General features: G+C 43.2%; 2 pseudogenes across 1 annotated transcript; both read left to right on the top strand.

The window, feature by feature from the left end:
• Positions 1-1,521: 1,521 nt before the first annotated feature.
• On the top strand, positions 1,522-9,543 carry LOC143398225 (transcription factor GATA-6 pseudogene; annotated as a pseudogene).
• Positions 9,544-10,485: 942 nt separating this feature from the next.
• Positions 10,486-13,580, top strand: LOC143398224 (cysteine sulfinic acid decarboxylase-like; annotated as a pseudogene). The gene is made up of 5 exons (XR_013155446.1): positions 10,486-10,511; positions 11,070-11,569; positions 11,724-11,775; positions 11,905-11,998; positions 13,134-13,580. The product of XR_013155446.1 is annotated as a cysteine sulfinic acid decarboxylase-like (transcript).
• Positions 13,581-25,676: the final 12,096 nt, after the last annotated feature.

Below are 25,676 nucleotides of genomic sequence, written 5' to 3'. Positions count from 1 at the left end.
ATGTTGAGCATTCTTTCATATATTTGTTGATTGATTGTGTATAATTTTCTGAGAGGTGTCTTGGTTCATAGCAACCTTTTCTTTCTGTGTGTCTATTTCTCCCTTTGGAATGGAAATACTTACTCTCTGCCACTGAATATTGGATATACATAAGTTGATTTTTATTTCCACAAAGGCTGACAATAAAGAGTTTAATTTGAGTCCCAGAAGAGACTTTGGACTTGAAATTTGGGGAAATACTGGAACTGTTCAGATTTGTATCTCCAGTGTGTCCTGGAGATACACTGAATATATCTCCCATGGTGAGATGTTCATAGCCTTTTGGGGATCATGCTTGGCATGTGAAATTTTAGAATTAGGAGTATCTCAAAAGCTGAAGTGAGGTAATGCAGAAATGTTCAGAGGTGAAATTATTACATTATGAGACTGGTAACTTAATCTATGAACAATTCCATTGGGTGGATGAATAATTTGAAAGTACTGGGTAGTAAATGGAGAAGTTTGGGCATATCTGGAAGAAGTAGGTCACTGGGGGCATGTCCTTAGAGATTATGTTTTGTTACTTGGTCTTCCTTTCTTTCTGCTTCATAGCAGCCATGGGTTTAGAGGCTTCCTGAAAAAATGCCCTTTTTCCATGATGTTCAGAGCAATGAAGCTGGCTTCCCATAGACTGAGACCTCTGAAACATGAGGTGTTCTGCATCACCTTGGGCCACAGCACAGCAGCCAGCCCAACACAGACTGAGATCTCTGAGAAATGTGGTCCTAGGCAACAGCAAGAATATTGGGTCCACTAAAGATGATTCAGAAATAAAGATATATGTATTATTTTTTAGAATAAAAGGAACTTCATCCCAATCAAAATGTCCTTATTTTGCATGAAGCTAATATCAAAAAGTTAGGAACCACGACTGGCCCTGATTTCTGTTGGACTGTTCCTTCCACACACCATTCTATTGGTTTTCTAAAATTATAATATGCTGGAAATTATTGAGAAAACCTGAGTAGAGCAGTTCAGGAGTAATCTGTGTCAGTTTTGATTGGGTAATTGATAAATCTAGATGACTACCTCATGTCAAACAGAAGCCATACAGATATTATTTGGAGTCATGTGGTATAAACATCCAAATAACCAACAAGAAAGCAGCCCAGAATAACACTCTGAAGAGATGAGAATCATTTGGTGGAAAAAGAAGCATTGCAGAGTCCCGAGGAGCTCTACACTCAGACTAGCAGTGGACATTGGGCCTTGCTCCCTTTCCTGGGGGCCTTCCTCTGACCAACCAGGCTTGTCCCCAAGCCCTTTCTCCATCATACTTTCCAGCCAGAAGTCACAATAGGTGAACTCAACAGTGTGCCTTTGGTCTCCAGAGGAGTAGTTGTCCCAGCCGAGCTCCTTTGGTCTTGTCACTAGTGTCCAGTCAGATCTCACCAGCTGACCTGAATGGTCAGTCTTCTTAGCAAGCATGGTTAGGGCCATGCCACCTGGCCCTTTTGGACCATCAAGCATGCCTGACCCACAATGCTTCCACTCCATAGCAGGATCACCAAGCTGCTCCAGCAACTGCCATCAAATCTGTCCCCAGGCAGTTCCACCAGGATCACCATCCTCCCAGGCCTGGTTCAGCTGCCTCACAGGCCTTCTCCTGCAGGTGCTGCCCTCCTGTGGGATCCTGCCGCTGGTGTCCTGGGGTGCATCCAGTGCTGTCCTACACCAACTCGCAGATGTTCGGACCACCCAGAACAGTAAGGGTCTCTCCCACCAACACAGCCAAGTCCTCTGCTCATTTGACTCGCCATCCCAGTGTGCTGTCTGAGGACATGGCCGTGGACACTACTCCTTCTTCTATGACAGTAATATTTCCAACTGCACCTGCCTCCAATGACAGCTCCTGCCCATGCCCCCAGGTCCATGATACTATGCAGCACAGGCAGCCCACTGGCTCCCCAACACCTCAGGTCTCCCACCTCAACCCCCGTTTGAACCTTTCCTTTGTCCCACTAACCACACCTCAGCCCTCATCTGGGAGCCCCCCTGGGTTCCATGGAGAACCTGCCTTTGCAATGCTGCCCTGCTTATAGCCATCCCAGTTAGGGACCATGCACTGCCTCACACCTGGCACACAGTGTCTTGGCCATCATCCTCCTAGCCTGCAGCACCAGAGGAACCTGTGGATACCACCCCTCCTCCCTAGGCTGTCCTAGCACAATCCCTCCTGCCTCCTACTAAAATTTTGGAACATAATATGGGCTGCTTCCTGGTTCTGGGAACATCCATCATAATGTCAGATGTTTCCAGATCCCCAGCAGTTCTAGAGCCAACTCTCAGTCATGTAGGAGTCCTGGTGGGCAGTGGCAGCATAACACATTCATTTAAGGTAACCCACCCAGGAAGCACAGCCCAGGCTATTAGCTTAAACTCAGTACCCTTCAACAGTGAGTGGCAGCCATGGGCTACCTAGTCTTTTGGATATGATATCAACCCAGACCCTCTTGTACGCATCACTCAACAGCTGGCCAGGCTTTCCTATAGTGCAGTGCAGGGGTTTCGAGTCTCCAGGACAGGCTTGGACTTTGTCACAGATGGGCTGGATAAGGGACATCATGTCCAGACTTTCCATTTGCCAGCTCCCCTCTCAGGCCTGCAGTGGTCTTGAAACCTGCACTGCTGGGACTGGAGGGAAAGCTGGTTTTGAAGTGCCAACTCCAGACCTGGGGTCCAAGCTGCAGCCCAGGGTTAAACACTGAGGATCTAAAACACTCACTGTGGAGCATAGAGGAGATCTGCATGTATGCCTGACCTGACGCCACCACAAAACCCACACTCTGGATTGATGGTATCCTGTTTGATCTGAGCTGGGCAAATTTCCTGGCCATCAACCTGGCTAAGATATTTATTGCTAGCTGAAGGGGCTTCTCATTCCCTCATGTATTTCCTCCAAGGCCTTCCTTTTGCCCCCAAATGTGCTTAAATTCTTATTTTTTTTTTCTGACTCTGTTTATGCATCTCCATTGCTTTCTGATTAGATGTCAGAGAAAGTCATGGTATATGTTCATGGTAATGTGTGGAGCCTGACATTATGCAAATTTGGAATAACAACATGTTATGAGTGTCCAGTAGATAGATCCAAAGGTGCTCTTCCATTGACGTTTACAGAATTCTTTTTATTTTTCATTTTGAGATGGGGACTTATTCTTTGGAGATTCTGCCTCAGCCCCTGAATGACTGGGATTACAGGAATGCGCCACCACACTTGGATTGCTAATAATTTTTGATTCCCTTTCCCTTATTTCTTAAATTTAAACCACATTTTTTAAAGGAAGGCATCATCTTCACCATGGTATGGAATGTATCCTCCCATCAAACAGCATGGGCCAGTGCTGTCTGAGAAACTGGGCTATGCACTGTGTGTCCTGGGCTCACTAGGTCACTTCTGGTCATCATTACTGGGTTGTGGATATGGGAACATGTATAGATTGGGACTGGAAAATAACATAACTTTCCATCTCTGTTTAAGTCAAGTGAGTGGCCAATGAGCCAGGAGACCCTTGTCACCCTCAAGATCATACCTCTGTGGTTAGGGCATTTATCATCCTTTGTGCTCTGTCTATCCCTTCAGCAGCCAGCATAACATCAGCATGTGGAAGAGTACCTGTTGCTACCCAGGAGCCCTTGCCTCTCCCCTTGAACCCTCCCATCAAGTGCCCCAGGACAGTGTTCAGACAAGCCATTGTCCTTCCCTTTCCACAGCCTTTGTAGCACTACTCAGTGGTTAAAATCACCTACTACATCACTGGTCAATCTCTTTCCTCCTCTGTGGTTCCAGAACTCCAGGTTCAACTATCCAAATGTGACAGATAAATCTCTTTCCTTCAAGGCAGGTGTCCCTTCTAGACCATCAAGCTGGTTTAGAGAGCAAATACAAGGATAAGTCCCAACCCTCTGTAGCCTCTCAGAACAAAGCTGCCCCTTCTGCATATAGAGGATCCACCCTCCCTGGCCACTTGTTTTTGCAGCTTCCTTGGTCCACTGGCTCCAGCAATGGAATGTGTGAGAGGAAGGTGATTCTGGTACCAGGGGATCAGCCCATATGAGAAGGCAGAGAGCCTTATAATGATCTGTCTTCAGACACAAGGAAATGGTAACTGCAATAGTGGGCAAGGACCTGGGTGTGTGGAGAAAGAATGCTATGAAAACCATGCCTCTGCCTGAAATCTGAAAACTTAAAACAGCAGAGCATCTCCACACCCAGATATATACAGGTTGGCCCCAAGTAACTCCCCTATTTAAGGGATACCCAAAGCCTGAAACTCAGGGACACACAACCATCAAACTCATGAATCATCAAACATGGAACTCCCTGCCAGTGCCAAAAAGTGACTGGCACAGGACAGTAGAGGTGCTTTGATCATGGGACAGGGACTAATGGTTCCCCCACACAGGGCACCCCCCCCAACACAGCAGGGCTGCCGATATATCAACTAGATTTGGGGGCCCCACTGCCCCTTCTAGCCACACCAGCCCATGATTTCCCAAACACAATTGTACCATCCCCAGTACAGCAATCCTATGTACCAAGTGCCCACTGGGATACTGCCAGCCAAGTGGACCCACCGTTTTTCCTTTCACTGCAACAGGGACCTGCATCCCTAGAGATACACAGTTTAGAGGCATAATTGGAGGGTTCTGGAGTCAAGGGGTCTCCTGGCCCTCCAGTTCTGACTACCATGTCCTGTGGGGAACTCCTAGCACTCTGCTGTGTAAGATCACCTCAGAACCACAATAGTCTGGTTCTTATAGTCTCAGCCCCAGACCTTGTCCTAAGACCCATTGCCATCTTGCTTTCAGATTTGTCTTGGCAACACCGACAGGTCTAGCCATCCCCATGATGACTGGCTTTTCCCAGTTACAGACAGATAGGGAGGGAGATAGTCCAGCCCCCAGGCCAGCTACATCTGGTAGATTGCAGCCTGGGTGGAGTGGAAGGGAGGAGGAGAGAGTAAGCAGAGAGGCAGGGAGGGAAGCAGAAAGAAAAATAGACCCTGCATTTGTCTGACCCAAGACCTTGAAACTCTACCTTTCTAATATGGCATTATGTAAAAATGTGGATGTATAACCGATGTGATTCTGCAATATGTATTTGGGGTAAAAATGGGAGTTCATAACCCACTTGAATCTAATGTATGAAATATGATATGTCAAGAGCTTTGTAATGTTTTGAACGACCAATAAAAATAAATAAATAAATAAATAAATAAATAAAGACCTTGAAACTCAAATTGCCACTAGGTGCCAGCAGAGGACAGGGTTCCTGAGACCTCAAGTAATGACAGCAGTCTCTGCCTCCTGTGATCCCATGCCAGGTCCCAGGTGAGCATTAGGGCCACCAGGCAGTGGCATCTGGGAAGAGGACATCAAGGGAACAAGAGTATGAGACTGGACATACCTGGGTACTGAGAGAGCCAGGATCAGGCTTGCATTTGGGACATGGTGGTGGGCAGAAGATCAGAGTCCTCTCATGCAACAGGCACAGGTTACACAATGCATGTTACACAATGTGCCCATACACTGCTCCCCCAAAGATGCATTTATTACTTGGTCTACAAAAGGGGGGTTCTACTGACACCCACACAGACACTGGAGTTCACAGAGGTCAGAGATCACCCCTCACATTACCCTTTTTTACATCTGCCAGCACCTGCCCCTTCCAATGTTGTGCTCACCCCCACAGGGTGCTGAGCTCTCCTGGGCAATGCATGCCAAGAACTGCCCACTGAAGGGGCAGAACTGAAGCCCAAGAAGTTCTGCCTCTTGGAGGTGCTGCACTGGGCCCAGTGTCTCCCTGTCTCTGCCACTCACAGGCCATGTGCCTCAATGTACCCCTCTACGGCACAAGTTAAAATCCCACCCTGCATGTCTGGGGTGATGTAAGTTCAGTACAAATGTAAGTCCAGTGCAAGTAGGAAAAAAAAAGGCTCCTGTCCTCTCTTGCCTAGGAATTACATCCATCAGGCCATAGGCAGGCCAGCCAGATATGGAGGGCCACTTCTTGGGCTGGACTGGAGAACCTTGTTCTCAGTTCATGTCATTATATATGAGGTCCTAAGTGCCCTGGGGAATCTGTGGTGGAATGGAAGTAGAGCAGCCCTTCATTGTCAAGCCCTCACAGGTTATCCCAAGGTAGAAGGATCAAATTCAGACTCTTTTCTAAAGCTGGATACGACCTGGAATTTGGGCTTTGGAATGAAATGAAGTCTTGTGGTTACCATCTCCAAGCACCTGGTTTTGCCCACTGAAGCTGGTTGTATCTGGAGTGTGTGTGAGGTGTTGTCAGGTAGTAAGTTAGTATCAACTATGAAGTAGAGGAACCCCATATGACCCTGAAGCCAAATAAAATCTCCCCACCCAACATCTTATCCATAGACACTATGCAAATGCTTTCTGTTTTTTTTTTGTTTATTTGTTTGTTTTGTACCAGGTATTGACCCAACAGGCCCTTCAACACTAAGCCACATCCCCAGTGTGATTTTTTATTTTTTATTTTATGACAAGGTCTCTCTACATTGCTTATGGCCTCTCAGTTGCTTAGTCTGGCATGTGATTCTCCATTCTGAGTTTCTCAAGACACTGAGATTGCAGGCATGCTTCCTGCAAATTCTTAACAAAGTTAGAAAAGCTTGTGAGGTCAGTTGGAACCAGACTGTGGAAGATTAATGAGGCCTTACCAGGATTATCCCAATTAATCCTGGAAAGAAGTATACCATTATTCAATCTATTCGACAGGTGAAGATAGTGGGGTTAGAGTAAGGCATCCTGAGCTTGGATAGGAAGCAACCTGCAGTCCTCCAAGTCCAGCCAAGGCCAGCAAACATAGGTGGTACAGATCACACTACATTCCACTATAGATCTTTCAGGCTTTCTGGATAGCCTGCCCTCTACCACCTTAGTTTCCTGAATGTAGCTGCAAGGTAGGCCATGGGGGTGCAAGTCTGGGAGATATCTGTTGGCAGGGACAAGGCTCCTCAATGTGCAGGTGCTAGGAGGACAAGGGACACCCACTGAGTAGCCCACTATGAGAATATTTCCCCATTCCATTCCATGATGCTGTAGTAGTTAGGATCCAGCTCTCCAATAATGTCCCTGATGACTTTTGTAGCTGGGCAGGGATATAGCCTCTTGCCAAGGAGGTGCACAGACTTTGCAGTCTCCTGGAGAGTTGGACAGTAGCCAAGCAGTGCTTGATAAGAGAGGAGTTGTGATTCTTCCCCTGTGTGGACCCCATTGGCTCTTCTCATTGTCCCTCTAGTACTTAGGTCAATGAACAGGGGAGACGGTGAGAACAATGTTGGGATTGAATGGTGTCACCTGGTCATGGAGGTGGGGCTCCATGACCCAGGAGCTGGGGTCATGATATGGGGCTCTCCAAAAGGGTCACGTTCCATCTTCTAAGTCTAGATTGTGGCTTTTGCCAAAGTTGCCATGAACTCAGGCCCTGGTGTTGGGGGTCTTAAATAAAAGGAGCTTTCTATCTGTTCAGGACCCCAGAATGAACAGTGGGAAATGTAGAAACAGCCCACCATGCCCTTTGAGAGCCCTGCAGTTTGTCCAGGAGATGTACTAAAAGCTGCTTGCTGTGGCCATTATGCCAGGTGCATGGGGCATGGAGAGGTATGGGGTTGGGGACAGGAACAGAATTCAGGTGCTACCCAGTGGGTGTCCCTTCCCCACCAAGCATCATTTTCCAATCCTAATGCCTCTTCCTTCCATGCACAGGCTCATCTCCAGTGCTGGTTAGATCCTTCCTACCTGCAGCTCTCAGCAGCAAGCGCTCATCTGTGCCTGTGGAGGTGAGAGGGCCCCTAGGTTTTGGGAGCCACAAAGGCCACTGCCTGGCTGAGTGGTAGTGTTCAGGCCTGTAGGCCTGGGCGGGGTCCACAGCTTCCTTGGGAGGCAAGTTCTGGCTTCTGCCCTCCAGAATCCTTGGGCACCAAAGCGATGAGGGTGACTCTAAAGTCTGCAGAGGAGGAGGCCAGCTCCTTACCTGGGTGACCAGGTCCACCACTGGGCAGAAAAGATCAAAGTCTGCACACCTCCTTGGCAAGAGGGTATGTCCCTGCCCTGCTGCAAAGGTCATCAGGGACATTATTGGAGAGCTGGATCCTAACTATTAGAGGGGCATGGGATTGAGTGGGGGAATTTTTTCATAGCAAACCAGGAACCTACCCAGAGTGTGGTTCTGTGCTTGGCCCACAGCTGAATTCAGAGCTGTTTAAGCAGTGCCAACTCTGGTCAGCTCTCCCTACACCTCTTCTCTGTGTGTTTTAATGATGGAAATAGCATATAACATAAATCACACCCTTATCATTATTTTAAAATGAATAACCTCTGAATTTGCATCCCATGGTTGATATTCAAAGGAAAAAAATGTTAAGTTAAATTCAGTAAAATTTATCTGAGCAAGAGGAAAAAACAAAAATTAAAAAACAATAATGAGAAAGATTGAATTCCCTCCCCTAACAATCAAAAAATGTCCAAGAAAATAGTAGTGCAGTGCTATGAGGAAGTATTTATGAACTGAAGTGAGGCACAAAACTCTTTCATTGCTTAAAAGACAATGTAGTTCATTATAACTCTGCAATGGACAAGCTCAGCTGCTGTTATTGCCTGAGACATAGCTATTCAATAAATGAAGCTGTAAGGCAGTCAAACTACTAAATTGTAATATAGTTTTCAAAAGGATTTGAGTGCGAGTCCCTACATGGGTTTGCCACTGATGACTTGCTGGCCGTGTGGACCCTTGAAGTCTCTGGTGCTACATAGCCTGGAGAGCCATGCCTGGGCCCAGCTTGCAGTGCCTCTGGGCCCCACTACAAACCTACTAGAAGACCTGCCAGAGAGCACCAAGTGCATGAAATGTGGCTTTATTCAGACACTGCTATTGTGGCAGGAGGGCACTGGCCACTACCTGTCCAAAGCCTGCAGCCTCTACACTAAGATGAATGACCTCAGTCTATCCCTCATCAAACAGGAGCACATATCTTCATCCTGGTGGCTAGGAATACACTATGCCAATTGGCACATCATCACCACAACCTTATGGTGCAGAAATGCTGAGGACTAACCTGCGTGGAATGCCTGTGGACTCTATCAGAAACTCCATGCAGTGCCTCGACCTCTTCCTATGAAAAAATAGGGAATTCAAACCAGGAAACCAAAACCTAAAAATAAGGAAGTCAAAGACTTGTTCTCCTCTAATAGCAATAATTTGGTTCTTATGACTCCAATTTCCACACCTTCTAACTCAGAGGATTATAGCAAAAATACTTCCCTTCCAACACTTCCAACAGCCTCAGGGACAGGAGCCCCTGTGAGGTCTGCTGCAGGAGAGGGCACCAACCCTGAATATAGCAAGCTCAATTATTCAGGTCAAATGGGCTCCACATAGGCTTCAGTCTGGCCTTGCCAGCTGAAGTCACATCCTCAGTGGGACAGGATTCCTATTGTGCTCTGGCCATGGCCTCAGCCCTTGTGACCACGAGGTGAAGAGGGCTCCACCCAAGAAGGCCTTGCACCTCTTGTGTCTGAATTTGTCCAGCAGCCCAGACTGTGGCAATGATGCAGACAGAATATCTGGCCCATGTGTGATTTCCCCAAGAGGCTTGCTAAAGAGAAAAACAAGATGAAGCTCCTCTAGGAAAGGGCCAGTGCGTGAAAACAAGGCCTGCTCCATTGGGCCAGGGCCACTTCCAGCCAGTCTGCCACGGGCTGGCTCCTGAACTGCTTGCAGCAACTGGGACTAGGAACAGGGCCAATTGCCTGCTAAGGAAGATGGAGAGATTCTTTCCAACAAGGTTCTATGTGTATTGCCCCAAATCATGTGTTTCCTTTGATGGATTTTTGTTATTCCAGAATTTCTGCACACCTCTTCCACATGCATATTTCACAAGCATTCACGGAGAAGATCATTGGAGGCATTTGGCACACATCTTGAAGACTGGGTGAGGTCCTGGCTCTCTTGTCAAAAGACTGAGTAGTGACTCCAACAGACATTGTGACTGATGTTTCTCAAAGGTCATCTTGCCTGACTGATCTGAGGACAGTTGGAATTTTTACACAGGTGGCAAACAAGATATTATTGTTCAATGTATACAATATTTTTTTAATGTTCAATTAACATTGCAGCAATCAGGGTTAAATCATTTGCATAAAATTAAACAACATTTTTATAATGAATGTAAACATTTACCTTAATGTTACTTGAAATAATTTAAAAGAAAAAAATGTGAACTTAAACCTTCTTATGCTTCTCTTACACTTACATTGAATTTCTATATTCCCAATTCTTTAAGAGAACTATATCAAGAAAAATCTTTTTTTCAAAAAAATTACCTTTTTCCATTTGTTAAGAATATTTATTTATTTATTTTAAACGAAAAGCAAACTTCTTTATTGTACCCAGTACAGAATATAACGCAGCTTGGCAGGATGAATACAGCTCTGCGCAGGGGGAAGTATTTAAAATCATTTGGCAGGTTAAAGCCTTTCTGCACTGTAGAGTTTCCACGCTCTGGAAAAGAAGCAAACAAACAAACAAAACCCCCCTCAAAACCCTGAAAAAAACAAAACAAAACAAAACCACCCAGGAGATGCATGAGTCCAGTGGGAATGCAATGGTGATGCAGTCATCCTATATCTTGAGACAGCACATGCCACGTGGTTACAGCAGGAGAGGGGCAGCTCAGGCGACAGAAGATTATTTTCATACTTGCTAAAACAGCATAAATTTATTTTTTAAAAAAATCCCAAACCAGGATAAATAAAGAAAGGAAAAACAGTTTCGTCTCCAGGGCCGGGGACGTGGCGGCAGGCGCTGGCGGGGGGCGGTGCGCGCGCGGCCCTCCCCCAGACCCCCTCCTTTTGCCACGAGCCCCTCCTCCCCGCCCCTTCCCCTTCCCGCGCGGCGTCCCACGGCCTGCGAGTAGCTGAAGCGCTGCTGTTCGCCTGGACTACGCTGCGCACCTTGGGGCGTGAGCCTACCTGCCAGGCACGACTTCCCGCTGCCTCCCCAGCCGCGCGGCGCCTCCTCCAGTGCCAACCCTGCGGTCGCTGCTGTCCCCGCCGGGACCGAGAGGGAAAATGATCCCTGAGGATTTGGAGAGGCGGATCAGTCTGGCTGAATCTGAGGGTGCTGTGCCGTTCCTGGTCAGTGCCACATCTGGGAGCCTTTGACCTCCTGGATGCAATTGCCGATGTGTGCCAGCATCACGGACTGTGGTTACAAGCGGATGGCTGACTCCGTGGCCTGGAACCCCCACAAGCTCCTCGCTGCAGGACTGCAGTGCTCTGCTCTTCTTCTCCAGGATACCTCAAACCTGCTCAGGCGCTGCCATGGATTCCAGGCCAGCTACCTCTTCCAGCAGGACACGTTCTAAGATGTGGCTCTGGACACGGGTGAAAAGGTGGTGCAGTGTGGCCGCAGTGTAGACTGTCTGAAGCTGTGGCTCATGTGGAAAGCACAGGGTGGGCAAGGGCTGGAGCAGCGTATTGACCAGGCCTTTGCTCTTGCCCGGTAGGCAAGGAGGGTCCCAGGTCCCCTCCCAGGGTCTACCCTTCCTCCATTTCTGCCCTCAGGATTACTTTCCTCCCCCTGTCTCTGTGGTTCTCTTCAGTTTATATGGCTGTCTTCCCCTCTCCACCTGCAATTTGTCACCCTCTGTTTCCAGGTACCTGGTGGAGGAAATAAAGAAGAGGGAAGGGTTTGAGTTGGTCATGGAGGTGTGATCCCATGTTCTTTTGCATCCAGCCTATCCCACGCAGCAAGCTCACATGGAGGAAGAATGACGGTGAACGGGAAAATGGTCCTCCTTTCTCAGCTCATACCTTCCCCTTCCTTATTCCCCTCAGCCTGAGTTTGTCAACGTGTGCTTCTGGTTCTTGTCTCCCAGCTTGCGGGGGAAGCAGGCCAATCCACATTACAGCCAAAGGCTGTCTCAGTTAGGCTTCCTCTGGCTCTGGGTAGCCCTGCTAAGGGAACTGATGCAGCTGGTGCACTTCTGCCCCCTGCTGGCCATTCCTGATATGGGCGGTCCCCCTATTGGTCTCTTGCTCCTGAGGGGCTAGGTAACTGGAAGATAACACAAGCTCGTCCTTTTTGTGTTGGGCTGGGGGAGAAGGGTATAGGAATAAGATATGTTTGGGGGAAATAAGATGACAGAAAGGAGCATCACAGGAGAACCCAAAAAAGTTAGTGTGCAGCACACAGACCCCTGTGCTAGGGTCTGTGCTGGGAACTCAAGCCCAGGTCAGAGATATAAGGTAGAAATAATAGGAAGAGTCTTTTCAATGATGCCGGGGACAGAGAAACACAGAAAGGCCAATTTGATATGCCTTCTAGAAGCAAGGAAGTATGTTCTGTCTGGTCCCTAAGAATGGGTTAGTACTAGGTGCTACAGATGATCTGAAAGGACAAGAATCTTCTTGCCCTCATGAAGTTGTTATTGTGGAAAGCAAGAGTTACTGTTTGAAGCCAATATTTCAAGGTGGATTTGTAAATTTCACGCTAGATCACATGGCACAGATCAGATATTACAGGATCCAGGAGTGGTGGCACACACTTATAATTGGTGTCTCTGGAGGCTGAAGCAGGAGGATCACAAGTTTGAGACCAGCCTCAGCAACTTAGCAAGACTCTGTCTCAAATTAAAAAATAAAAAGTACAAAAGGACTAGGATGTAGCTCAGTGGTAAAGTACCCTTGGGTAATCCCTGGGAAATAAAAAAGACAGGAACTAGGAAAGGGGAGAAGAAGACATTCAGGATGACTAAAGTTTGAAGGTAGACTGAAGCAGTGTTGAAAATCAGAAAAGTCAGGATTTAGCATAAGAGACTGTCCTCCAGCTATCTTGTAGGTAGGAGAAATGAGGAATAAAGCAGAAGGTAGAGAAGGCCAACCAAGTTGGATGTGGTGGAAAAAGTAAAGTGGGGCCAAGGTAAGGGTCTAAGCAGTGAAGGTAATTCCAGAAGATGGCTGGGTGGGAGGGAAAAACAGCTCTGAGAGCCGGGTAGTCCAGGTAGCTGGCCCATCTTCTCACCTGACCCCACGCTGCAGCTGGACTCTACCGCTCCCATAGGTAGCCCCTGTGCTCAAGGAGCGCATGGTAAAGGAAGGCTCCATGATGATCGGCTACCAGCCCCGTGGGACCCATGGCAACTTCTTCCGAATGGTGGTGGCCAACCCCACTCTGACCTGTGCTGATATAGACTTCCTGCTCAACGAGCTGGAGTGGCTAGGCCAGAACCTGTGAGCCTTCTTCCTCTAGAGGCCTCAGTGCCACCCCTTACCCCACTGAGTCTCTCTGCGTTGCCTCCTGCGTTCTCAAAAGAGCCTCTCTAGGAAACAAAGTAGGCTTAAGCTCTTAGGAGAATGTTTAAATAACTATATCCATAGGATGCAAGGTTATTCTTTCATTAAAATTATATTTACAAAGAATTTTTATTAATTGAGAAAAGTAATATAATGTTATGTTTAAAAAGCTGGATATCGGACTATATAGTAATGAGCAATGTTCAGAAAGACATAGGAAAAGGAATGATCTATGCCAGAGTTTGTTTTCCCTGAGATGAGATAATAGGCAATTTTAAAATTGACCCCTTTATACTTTTGTGCCTTCTCCTTTTACTATGTAATGAATATTCATTATGTAATAGGAACATAATAAAATTAAAATTTCAAGTATATTTAAAAAAAGAAAGGAAAAACAAATCTATACAGCATTTACAACAAATAAATCTCTAGCCAGGTGGGGGGTAAAATATGCATCTAGTATAGACTATGTGTAGATTAGAAAGCTATAAATATGGTTTAGAAGAGTCCTTTGATTAGAGTACAATGCTAATTACAACCCAAGATATAAGCTCCACACCTTTGTGGGCTAATTTCCCATAGAGGAAAATCTCATTTTTCCGTATCTATAAAATGCACCTTTATCCCTGTGAACCTCTTCACAAATGTGCTGTTGGTTATAAGGGGGATCATGGAACATTCCATTTTTTGAAAAGCAACTCAAAGCATGTGCCTCACTCTCATGGACTCAGCACTGTCTTCTCCACACATGAGGAACAGCACAGTCCTTCTTAATGTTCTCAGTGACACCGGGAGCACAAAATTCCATCACTGGAGTAGGCAGCATGTGCCATCACCTTCTAGAGTGACTTTCCTCTACTTTGAGCTCAACTTTCACTCAGCTTTAACTTAGTTGTTTTAAACTTTCCCAATATAATACAGCAACTAGAAGAAACTTAAAGGAGTGGCAGGAAACCAGAATGCTAGCACTGTTTTACCTGTCGGTGTCACCTATAAGCCTCAGACCCTACTGAACTGTTATGTAGGGTTTAAAGCCCAAGATGTAAAGAAAAAGGGAAAAAAAAACAACAACCCACAAACGGATGAAATGGAAATGGTCATTAGTCATGCCCAGGAAAGAATCCCTAGGGTTCCCACCAGGTGACCAAGTTTCAAATGGACATGACATGTAATATGTACATCTGCTTCCCAGAGAGGGCATGTTAGTGAACACGGGGAGCTATACATATAGAATCTATGCTTGTGTCTAGGCTGCCCTGCATACTTCAAAAATGTACAACTCAGGTGCAAATGTTCCATCAGGTTGTCTGGTGCAGAAAGCACAAAGCAGGCCACAGAGCGGACTTTTACATGGCTAAGGAACAGCCCCAGCAAAGCCCCTCTCAAGCTGCACTCTTCATAAGTCAGCACGACCCTGCCTATGTGACACAGTGCACAGTTACCAAAAGGTTTGTTTTTGGGTTTTTTGCTTTAAATACCAAAACTACAAAAATCAGTTTATAAACTGTTTTTTCCAAAACAACCACCAAAACAAAACAACCCCCCACCCCCCGAATCAAAGCAAAACTAAATACTGTTAAAACTTTTAATCGCCCTTCCCCTAAAATGAAAGCCATCCACATTCAACCATGTGACTGGGAAGAGAGAGGGGGCCTGCTCTATTTAGTGACCACATGGCTGGAAGGTTCCCAAGCGTAGCAATGGTTTATGATTTGAGAACCATGGAGTGGGTAACAGCTGTCAGGACTGATTCTCCCCTTTTTCTAAACCAAGGGGAAGCATTTCAGATTGAGCTAGAAGAACTCTCCAAATTTCAACACATATTTTTAACCTTTAATTGATCTGAGCCTCCCCAACTCAGTCTACCTACTTTTCTGTGAGCTTGTGATTTCTTTAATAAATTGTGCAAACCAGAGCCCTTCTATGTAAAGACATTTAGTAGTCCATGATCAACGCAGATTGTCACACACTCGATCCCATTTTGAGGGTACTAACCTGAACAAGGTATTGCTTTGCATATATTGTCCATGGTAGTGAGGAGGCTCCCTTCCCACATCCTCTTCCCAGAAACCTCATCAGAATCAGAGTCGAGGCACCAACCTTTTGGTGGTTTTTCTGCCCCTGCCTGTTCCCACTCCCCAGCCAAGGTATATGCCTTTCAGGGTGAAAATCCAGAGATGGCTTGGGCTCTCCGGATAATATTCAAATGGCAAGCTTTAGAACAGCCAAGAACACAAACAAAACCGCTGCCCTCATCTGCCTGAACGGGAACTGCCAGCTCTAGAGTTTGGCTGCTCAGCCACTCAGAAACTTGGTAAGCGAAGCCTTCAGCATAGGGGAGGCTGCTGCAGTGATCCATGTCCAGGAGGTAAGCAGAGTTGTCTTCAAAGTGGGTCAGTGGCTTTAGTCTTTCCTGACCAATTTTAATGTGTTATGCTTACATATATTCTTTACTTAAATATGTTGAAAGTATATAGTGTTCTGTACCTGTTAATTATAATGTCATCAGTCTTTGTTAATGTGTTATTTGTTCCTTGTTCCTATAAATACTTATTCAAAGCACTTATTTCTTTAAATATTTGGTAAATTTTATATATATATATATATATATATATATATATATATATATATATTTGATGGACTTTAATTTCATTTGTTTATATGTGGTGCTGAGAATCGAACCCAGTGACTCCACATGGTAGGCAAGCACTCTTACCACTGAGCCACAACCCCAGCCCCAATAAATTTATTTTAATATTGAGCTTCATGTTTATTGAAATTCATTTGCAAAAATCTTTACAACCTAAGCTTAGAATCAATTTTGCTGGAGAAACTCCTTTGTAAATTGTTTCTGCTAGGTACTTAGGGGCACTACTCATTTGATACTTTAAATTTTTCCCTGGAATTTTACCTATTATATGAATTCTAACCTTACTTTTTAGAGGATGAACTTCAGGTGAGGTACTTTTGAGAGACTTTTATTTTCTCTGCTCTACTTTATATCAACTCCAAGAAAAAGTAGGCTTTCCAAAGATCATTTTTTAGCCAATCTTCTGTGAGTTATTATCCTTTGTTGGTACCTGCTTGGTGCAGGGGTCTCTTGTCTGATCTCCCCCTCTGCTTGTCCCCTGTTCTGTGACCATGACACACTGCTCTGAGGATTGGACAGCATCCAGTGGAAAATTTTTGCTCACTGATCCAGATAACTCCTTGAGATGACAGGCCTCTAATAGTTTTAATTTATCACCAGCCTAGCCACATTAAAAGTTTTATATGTTTATCTGGGGTTTTTAGTTTTAGTGCAAAAGTAAAAAGATTTTTCTGTACACCTAATCTGCTTTTATTTCCAAAATCATTTCTGTGCATTTCTGGTGAGGTGGAACATCACGGTGGGGAGTGTGTGGTGGGAAAACTTAACTCATAGGGACAGGGGAGAAGAGAGACGGCCAGAGGACAGGGACAGAGTCATGATTCTGTGACCTACTTCCTCCAACTAGGCCCCAACTCCTAGAGTGTCTGTCATCTCCCAATACTTGCCATCAGCTATGGACCAAGTTTTCAACATATGAGCCTTTGAGGGACATTTCAGATCCAACATAACACTTCTCACCCTAGCTTTCTCAAATCAAAACCAAGAGGACTCAGCTAGAGGAATCATAAGTTCCTTTCATCTCTGTAACTTGATGGTAATAAAAATGATGCCCAAGACCTACTTTTGAAGGCAGACGTTAGATTAAGCTACTGGATGTAGTAGGATATTCAGCAAAATTGAGTGACCATGTGTAATATACTTGTTCATGAAATTCAACTATTCAAGCTTTCATTTTCCTAATAAAAAGTAATAATCATAATACAAAACTTTCTTCCAACCTGTGTCAGAGAGGATTTTATTTTAGTGTTTATAGCATTACAAATTGCTTCACATTAATTCTAAAAATGTTCAAGCCATCATTCTCTCTATCATTGTTTTTCAGTCTTCTAGTCTTAGTCAATTATCACATGGATGTTTGCCCAAAATATTGTCATCTTCTCTTATTGTGCCGAAATTCTCTTAGTTACATAAGTATTCATATCCATTGGCTTCTCAATTGGTGGATGTTTTAGTTAGCTTTTCATCACTGTGAACAAAATACTGACAAGAAGAACTCAGAAGAGGAAAATTTTATTTGAGGTTCACGGTTTCAGAAGTATCAGTCTTAGATAGCCAACTCCATTGCTCTGTGCCCAGGATAAGGCAGCACGTCTTGGGGTAAGGACCCAGTGGAGGAAAGTTGCTCATGGTGATATTAGGAAGTGAAGAGAGAAGGAGAGAGAGGGAGAGGAAGGGGCTGCAGGAAAAGCCACCCTTCCAGGGAACATCCCCAGTGACCCATCTCCTTTGGCCATGCCCTGCCTGCCTACAGTAACCACATAGTCACTGCATTCAAACTAGACTGGACTAATTAGGTTGCAGCTCTCATAATCTAATCATTTACTTCTGAATACGCGTACATTAACAGGAGCTTTTGGGGGACACCTTATATACAAACCATAATATTCTATCCCAGGTCCCCCAAAACTCATGTCGTATCAAAATGCAAAATTATTTCAGTTCATCAATATAAGTTTCATAGTTGTAACCATTTCAGCATTACCCAAAAATCCAAATTTAGTCTTCTCTGAGACCCAAGGAAAAATCTTAGCTGTGAGCCCCTGTAAAATATCAAAAGCAAATAATGTATATCCAGTAGAGAGTGACACAGAATAAACATTTCTATTCCGAAAGGGAGAAATGGGGCATAGAAAGTAGGGATGGAGCCAAAGCAAGACTGAAACCTCGCTGGGAAAGCAGGTTCCAAAACTCCACCTATTATGCCACATTCAGCATCTATGGGACACGGCATCATAATGTGACCTCCAAAGGACTTGTATATCTACACCACTGGGACCTCTCTCTTGGCCTGACTTTCTCTACAACCAGCATTCTCAGCAGAAAGTCCATGTTACTGGCATCTCTTAATTTCTCAAAGCCTCCACTCTAGCTTTATCTTCACCTTCACAGCTCCATGCAGTGTCCTCTCAAGAGCAGCCTGCAGGGACTTCAACCCATAGCTTTGGCTAGTCTCCCAGACCTTTCTTTGAAATCACAGTGGCAGTCTCCATGACACCATAACTCCAGCATCCTGCATTCTTGCTGAACACTATGTAGATGATGCCAAGGTCTGTTGCTAGCTCACCCAATCCCTGGCCTGCTGGAATCTCGGCTGCAGTGGCCTCTGAATGCCTTCATGGTTCAGCACGATGGAACAACTTCCTAGGCCCCCTGGTGTGACTAGGACACCCCCAGGATCTCTTTCCAAAGGAATTTTCTCTTCTCTATACCCTTGAGTCTGTAGTTGATGTAGTCTTACATATTCCTGAGATGCTATCCAGGAATCTTTACTATGATCTCCATGCAAAGTGTTTAATATCTATAAGGCTGTAATTTTTCAACAAGCACCTCTTCCTTGGCCCCAGGTTTACATATACTTTTCTGGACAAACTGCAAGTTTTTAAGATCATTTAGCTCTGTTTTCTCCTCCCAATTCTCATAGTAAATCTGGCTAAAAGCTTCCAGGAGTATCTAAGCCCCTTCCTTAATGCTCTCCTGACTTAAATTTTTTTCCTCCACCAAATTAATTGGTCCATCACTTTTAAATTCACATGAAGTCTCAGAATGTGGGGAAAACGTAGCCAGGTTCATTGCAAGAATGTGAGTGGCCTCTAGTCCATTTCCCAGTAGGGTCTTACTTCCCTCTGAAACCTCATGAGCACCATCCGTATTCTGTCCACTTTCTGGTCTTCTGAGCTCCTGCCAGATTCACCCAGTAAGCTCAGCTTGGAACATTCTAAAACTTTTCCAGTTTGCATATTAAACTTTTCCAAATTCCTCCTGCCAGCCAACTCCAAAGGTTAGTCACCCCGCTACTCCTGGTACCAACTTCTTTTGTAGTTAGCTTTTTATCACTGTGACTGGAACGCCTGACAACAAACACTTAGAGAAGAAAATTTTTATTTTGGGTTTATGTTTTTAGAGATCTCAGTCCATACACAATTAACTCTACTGTTCTGGACCCAAGATGGGGTGGTACATCGTGGGGTAAGGGCCCAATAGAGGTGAACTGCTCAGTTTAAAGAGTGTCAGGAAGGAGAAGGGGTGTGTGGGGGGGAGATAGAGATGGGGGAGGGAGGGAAAAGAAGCCATTGAACACTGAAAGATCAACCATTACAGGGTACACTCCGAGTGATCAACCTTCTCCAGTCATGCCCCAACTGCCTACATTTAAATTAGGATGGACTTAAGAGGTTATAGCTCTCATAATATACCTATGAATATTCCTATATTAACAAAAGCTTTTTGGGGATATCTTATACCCAAATCATAACAGTGACATTGGGCAAATACCCATTTCTTTTAATTGGTATCTAAGGATACATAGAGATAAGAGGCTTTATAACTAACGCATTTTGTGTTTTCATTGCTCTATGAGAGTGACATTGAGCATTGCTCCATTTATGCATAAGGAAAAGCAATATGGTAATCATTTTAATAGTGAATGTTTTGTGATAAACCTAGGTAACCATTAGAGTTCCCCAGAGATAGATGTCATTCTTCTAAAGAATTTTCAATGCAGTTGAGAGTACAGAATTTATGTAAGAGTATTTAATAACAGAAGAGAGAAGATAATAAATCTCAGATTTATGGTATTTAAAAATTTATGGAATTTATGGTGTTTAAAAATGTTGACAAGGAAGGTAAAATAGTCAGACACAAATAAATTATTAGGAGGGCAGTCCTTTTAGACAGTAAGGTACATGGAAGAGAAGGAATTATACCAACAGTCAAATAATAATAAAATTGTTTAATGTGCATGCTTTTGTCTAGAATTCACCAATTTTACTAGATATAATTTTATATTCTAAAGTGAAATAGTATAAACCTAGACCAAACTTTGGTCATAAATTTATATAAAACACTGTGTGAGTTTGCATTGAGTAATTCTCAGCTTAGGTTCTACTGGTATTAAACCATTCTGTGTTCGCCAAAAAGAACATGTTAGTTTTCAGTTTTGCTTATGTGATTCAAGCATCATCCATCCTGCTCCAGAGTCACCTTCTCTTTCTCTATTTGAGAACACGGAATCTGGCTCACATTCAGGCCTGAGCCATCTGCCTCTCAGCTGATTGGCGGTGCCATGTGCTTCTCTCCATTCCCTTCTCCAGCACAGACTATGGTTTGTTTGCTTTGCTCCTGACCTATTGGAACTGCTGCCATGCACAGAATCTCAGTTGGGGGGGAAGGGCGTAGGTAGCAGGACCTCTTCATTCTATTGCCTTCAACTTTATTCCCACCGAATACAAACAGACAGTGCTTTAAGTATATCAAGTTTTACTGAGAAGTTGACACTTTATAAAAAGAGTGATCCAGCATACAAAGCAAAAATTTACTATTTTGGATCAAACATGATATCCCCCATTATTCTAGGGAAAAGCATTAAGAGTTGAACATTTCCCAAGTTCTCCCTCTGAATGTGCACCACTTCCTATCTTTCCTGTTTTTCCTTTGTTCTCTTCCTCCCTGAACTCTGATCAGACTACAGGGTCAGCCATTTCCTTTAAACCTCCATAGTGCCAACCTTAATCCTTTTGTTGGGGCTGCACCTCTCACTGTAGGGTGTGATCCTAATCAAGACTCATTCTCTCTCTCCTTATTTTTGCAGTCTCAGAAACATAAATACCAACAGCAGAACACACATTATTGTAGAGCACACCCAGAGAAGCTTTGGTAGCACATTTCAGAGTGGAATTTGATGCTATAGTTTTTCAGACTTTTTTAAAGCATTAAGTGCACACATATATTCTCATTCTCTCTATCTTCCAGCAATTTTTTTGTTTCTGTATTTTTGTTTGTTTCATTTTTGTTCTTTAGATAGAATCTTACTATGTAATTCAGAATGTAAGTCTCAAACTACTGGGTTTAACCAATCTTCCTGCCTCCCTAGTAGCTGGGACTACAGACACACTGCCTTGCTTGGCTTTCCAGCAGTTTTTCAAATAATATACACATATGTACACAGATCCCTTGCAAAATAAGTATTGTTAATTTTCTGACACAGTTTTATGGAATCATATTCATCACTTTTTCATGAATATATATATATATATATATATATATATATATATTTTTTTTTTTTTTTTTTTTTTTAAATAATAAAACCATTTACTCTTTGTGGACCATTTTCATCTACACCAGGATCTGGCTGAAAATTTGAAATTGCGGTCAATTCTTCTTGTTATTGTTTTTGCTTATTTGTTTTTTACCCATGGGCCAGATCAGATTCTTAGGGACAATGTGTATTTACACTAATCTCCATTTTCACAGGGGTAATATGAAGATTTAGCATCCCTGTGGCCAAAAAGTTTGAGGGGCTAAGTTCTAGTTTTAACTCTTGAGCATTGCCAGGACTTTGCCTGACATGGTATTGTGACTGAATATCCGCAGATCATCTACAAATTTGAAATCTAGAGGAGGAAGTTTTTAATCTTTAAGGAATTATTGGATCAACCAGGCACACAATTATAACTTCCTAAGTAAAATGAAAATTTAAATGAAGCTTAACAAAGTTAGGCAGCCAGAGGGAAAGGTTTTAAAGAAATTGCTCTATAATTCCCTTCCACCAAAAGCATGACTGTATCCATGTTATGCTAGAAGGCATCACATGTGAGCTCTTATTACATGAGAAATAACAAGTGCATTTTAATATCTTTCTTATTTGTAATAGAACTCATATCTTCTTTGGTTAGTTTCATTTCTCTTTGGATTTAAAGCATTTATTATATGGCTTCAATAGATCAACAATCCTTGAAGGGTCAAAATGTTATAAAAGAGAAATCTCCTCTTTGTCTATCAAAGGAAAGTTTTAAATTAAAAACGTTAAGTAGAAAAAGGTTATGTCAGCAAATAGGTTATTTTTATGTCTATTTATTATAGATATGCCAGTATGTACATAACAATGTTTAGAGAAGCTCTTTATTTGGATTAAAATTATAGTCTCCTCCCTCCCACACAATGTATTGCACCATCTTTAAAGCCAGAGAATATGTCTTCTAGTCCTTCACATTCTGTTTAACACTGGACAAAATACAAGACATGTTTTAGGTACTCCATAAATGGATATATTGATAGCCCATGAGCACCCAGATGTTGAATGATGTTATACAGGGAAAAAATAGCTGATATGATTAGATAGGGAAAAGTTAGGTGGCATTTTGGAATGATTCATGAGTGACATATTTTTAAATGTCTGATTACATATAAAACTGGAAGTCAGCATGATATTCCTTGTGGCAATAGTACTAGATAAATCAACAATGAGGATAAGGAGTGGAATGGCAAGGAATAATGTTATACTGTGCATTTTATTATCACACTTAGTTGCTATTTTTTTCCTTCTTGGGCCTTAGGAATATAAGTAGAGGCTGATTTATGAGTTGAGAGTCAGTGCAGAGTGTCAGATTTCTATAATGAGATTATATATTAAATCTAATGAAGGGAAAATATGCTTACCCAAACCAAATGACAGCACTATGATTAAACGACTCAAGATCCCTCAATGGATTTGTTTAGACAATACAGCAGGTAAAGTGACCTCCTCTTTGCTTAGGTTTGTGATCAATTTCATGAAATGAAGATTTATGTCTTTTATTATTCTGATGACACAACAATATGATCACAGAATCAAACTTGAACAAGATGGAACTCGTAACCAAGTGATATGGTATAAAAACCATGGAGGTTTGTTTAGATTAATCATGTGTGTTATATTTTATGGTGGCTTCTGTCCTACAGCAACTCAGTTATGCTCCTTCATTTATTTTTTAACTTGAAATTTCATGTTGCAAGCATGTGTCTTGAACACATACCCACATGCATACGCAGCAGCAGAGGCATGAGCTCATGCTGCACCTGGAAAGTGACAGCATCTCAAATGTGTTGTGCCCCATAGCATGTTCAATAAGAATGGCATCTAAATGGCATCTCCATATGGCTGAGATCATTGCAGAAGCTATGGAGATTGCATGTGGAAGAGCGTGGGTAGTAACCAAAGTTTTCCAGGATAAATAGTTAAAAGGCTTGACATATGTACCTTATGAGTAGCCCCACTTCCCCCAGTCAACAGCACCCATTCTCAGAGAGGAAAGAGACTTAGAGTTGGATTAGCCTTGAAGAAGAGAACTGCATGAATAAAAAAAAAAAAAAAAAAAAAAAAAAACATATGTAGGTACTTTTTAAAGATTTTATAAACCAAAACTTCACCTAGTCTTCATTTTCTCATTTTTACCTGAAATTCCACTATTGAAGAGTCACTCCTTACATTAAATCTTTTTTCCCAATTAAAATGCAAATATCCAGCATCACTTTCATACACATACACTTAAAATAATTATTGTCAGATCTTTTCACTGTTGGAAGAACATGATAGAAATGGAATAATTAAGCTGCCTGAGAAGGGTGAAAAGGTATGATGATGAATCTTAATGAGAAGGTTTTATCTATCATGGTTTTACCTGGAACTGGCCTGATAAAGGAGACAACAAAAGTGATTTTCTCCAGTAGCTTCTTGCACTCACTTTTGGTTGCTTCGCTGCTGTTTTCTTCTTTAATATTCATGTATTTGAGGTCTGTGATCTGTAACCGAGGCTTCATGATATTTAGCATTACCCCATGCAGATACTTTTAAGAGTTTCTCCATTAAAGATCGTTTTCTCCTGGAGCATTCTGTGCTCTCCAGTGGAATTTATCACCCAAGCATTTAGTAGTGATCCCTGTAATGTATGCAGAACTGAAGATCCTCCTTCATCACTCTGATTCTGCTGGGAGTTGGTTTGTGTTGTAATACAAGGGAAATGGGAAGGAAGGGAGCCAGAAGGGAGCCAGGTTGCACATGTGTGGTAATCCATCTAGATAAAATCATGCCATGAGACTAGTCAGCTAGGGAGGAGGTGTGAGAATAAATGGAATCCCTCCCCTTGGGACTATCTATTTATAGCAAACTCTAGCTGACAACAGCCAACCCCCAGTGGCCCACTCTTCTGGCTTCTAATTTTTCTTTCTCCATTATCCGGGCTTAGAGCAAACCTCCATTCTCACCCCACCCCCACAAGTCTCTAGGCCTAAAGTGAGTATTTAGGAGTTCTAATCACTAGGTGATGGTCCTAGGTAAATAGGAACAACAGCAAAATGACTAGTACATTCCTCTGCCATTCCTTTTAGCCTAAATACTGCAAGGCACAGTGCTGTCTGTCCCTCAAACAAGAGTCACCTCAAACAAGAAATGTTTATGAGATTCATTGTGTAGAGAAAGGCTACTGACATAAGAGATCCATTGCTCATTTCTTATGGTTGAAGTGATGAGATCTTCTTTTGTGAGAATAGAGAATATCCAGGATGACTTTGAATCCATGTTTTGGATTAGGCAAGTTGATGCTGATGTCTTAGTTGCTTCTGGTTTCATTTAGGTTGGTATTCTTAAGAGGGACTTAAAGAGGAATGGGACCCATGTTAGTAGAGTTTGAAGGAAAGAAATTGAAGAAAAAAGAGAAATCCATTGGTTTTACATTTACCTATGCAATGATTAGCTTTCTTTCCTGACCTTCTACCATTTAGACTTACTACTCAGGTTCCTTAGCCCTCTCTTCTAGATTGATCCATCTGCCAAATGATCCCATACAGAACAGGGGACATCTGAAGAACCCTGGATCAATCTGCACAATACATCAGCTTTCATGTCAGCCCGGAGACCAGCTGAAATCCAACTTCCTGTCCCTGGCTCACAACATTTCACCAGTTTCCTACTCAGTCATGGGTGAAGTACAGATTACTTAATAATTGAAATAAAATATACGTAGTTAGTTATTTTCTAATTTTCTCACTGTACAGATTGCTTGTCTAGGGATCCTAAATGGACCACATCAATGAATCGTGAGACTATCCTGACCAAGCTGGTACATTCCACTGATTTCCTGTTTCATGGTACCACTCTGGCCCCTCCAGATCCTGTGGCTGTGGACTTAGCGTCATTTTGCCAATATCATTTTCTCATAGGAAAAAAGATAATGGGTTGCAAAACACATTTTCTGCTGCCAAAGCTGATTACTTTTATGAGCATGTATCAATTCCAGCATTTTCCCTGTATGAAGCAAACACATTGGAAGTATGTGTCTTCACATCTCTTGTGTTTAATAGAATCAAAAGGGAAAAAAACAAAAGCTTTTGAAAAAACTGTGCACAGTCT

Source organism: Callospermophilus lateralis, chromosome 4 (assembly GCF_048772815.1).
Source record: "Callospermophilus lateralis isolate mCalLat2 chromosome 4, mCalLat2.hap1, whole genome shotgun sequence".
NCBI classification, from domain to species: Eukaryota; Metazoa; Chordata; class Mammalia; order Rodentia; family Sciuridae; genus Callospermophilus; species Callospermophilus lateralis.
This window is presented reverse-complemented; position numbering and strand designations above follow the sequence as displayed.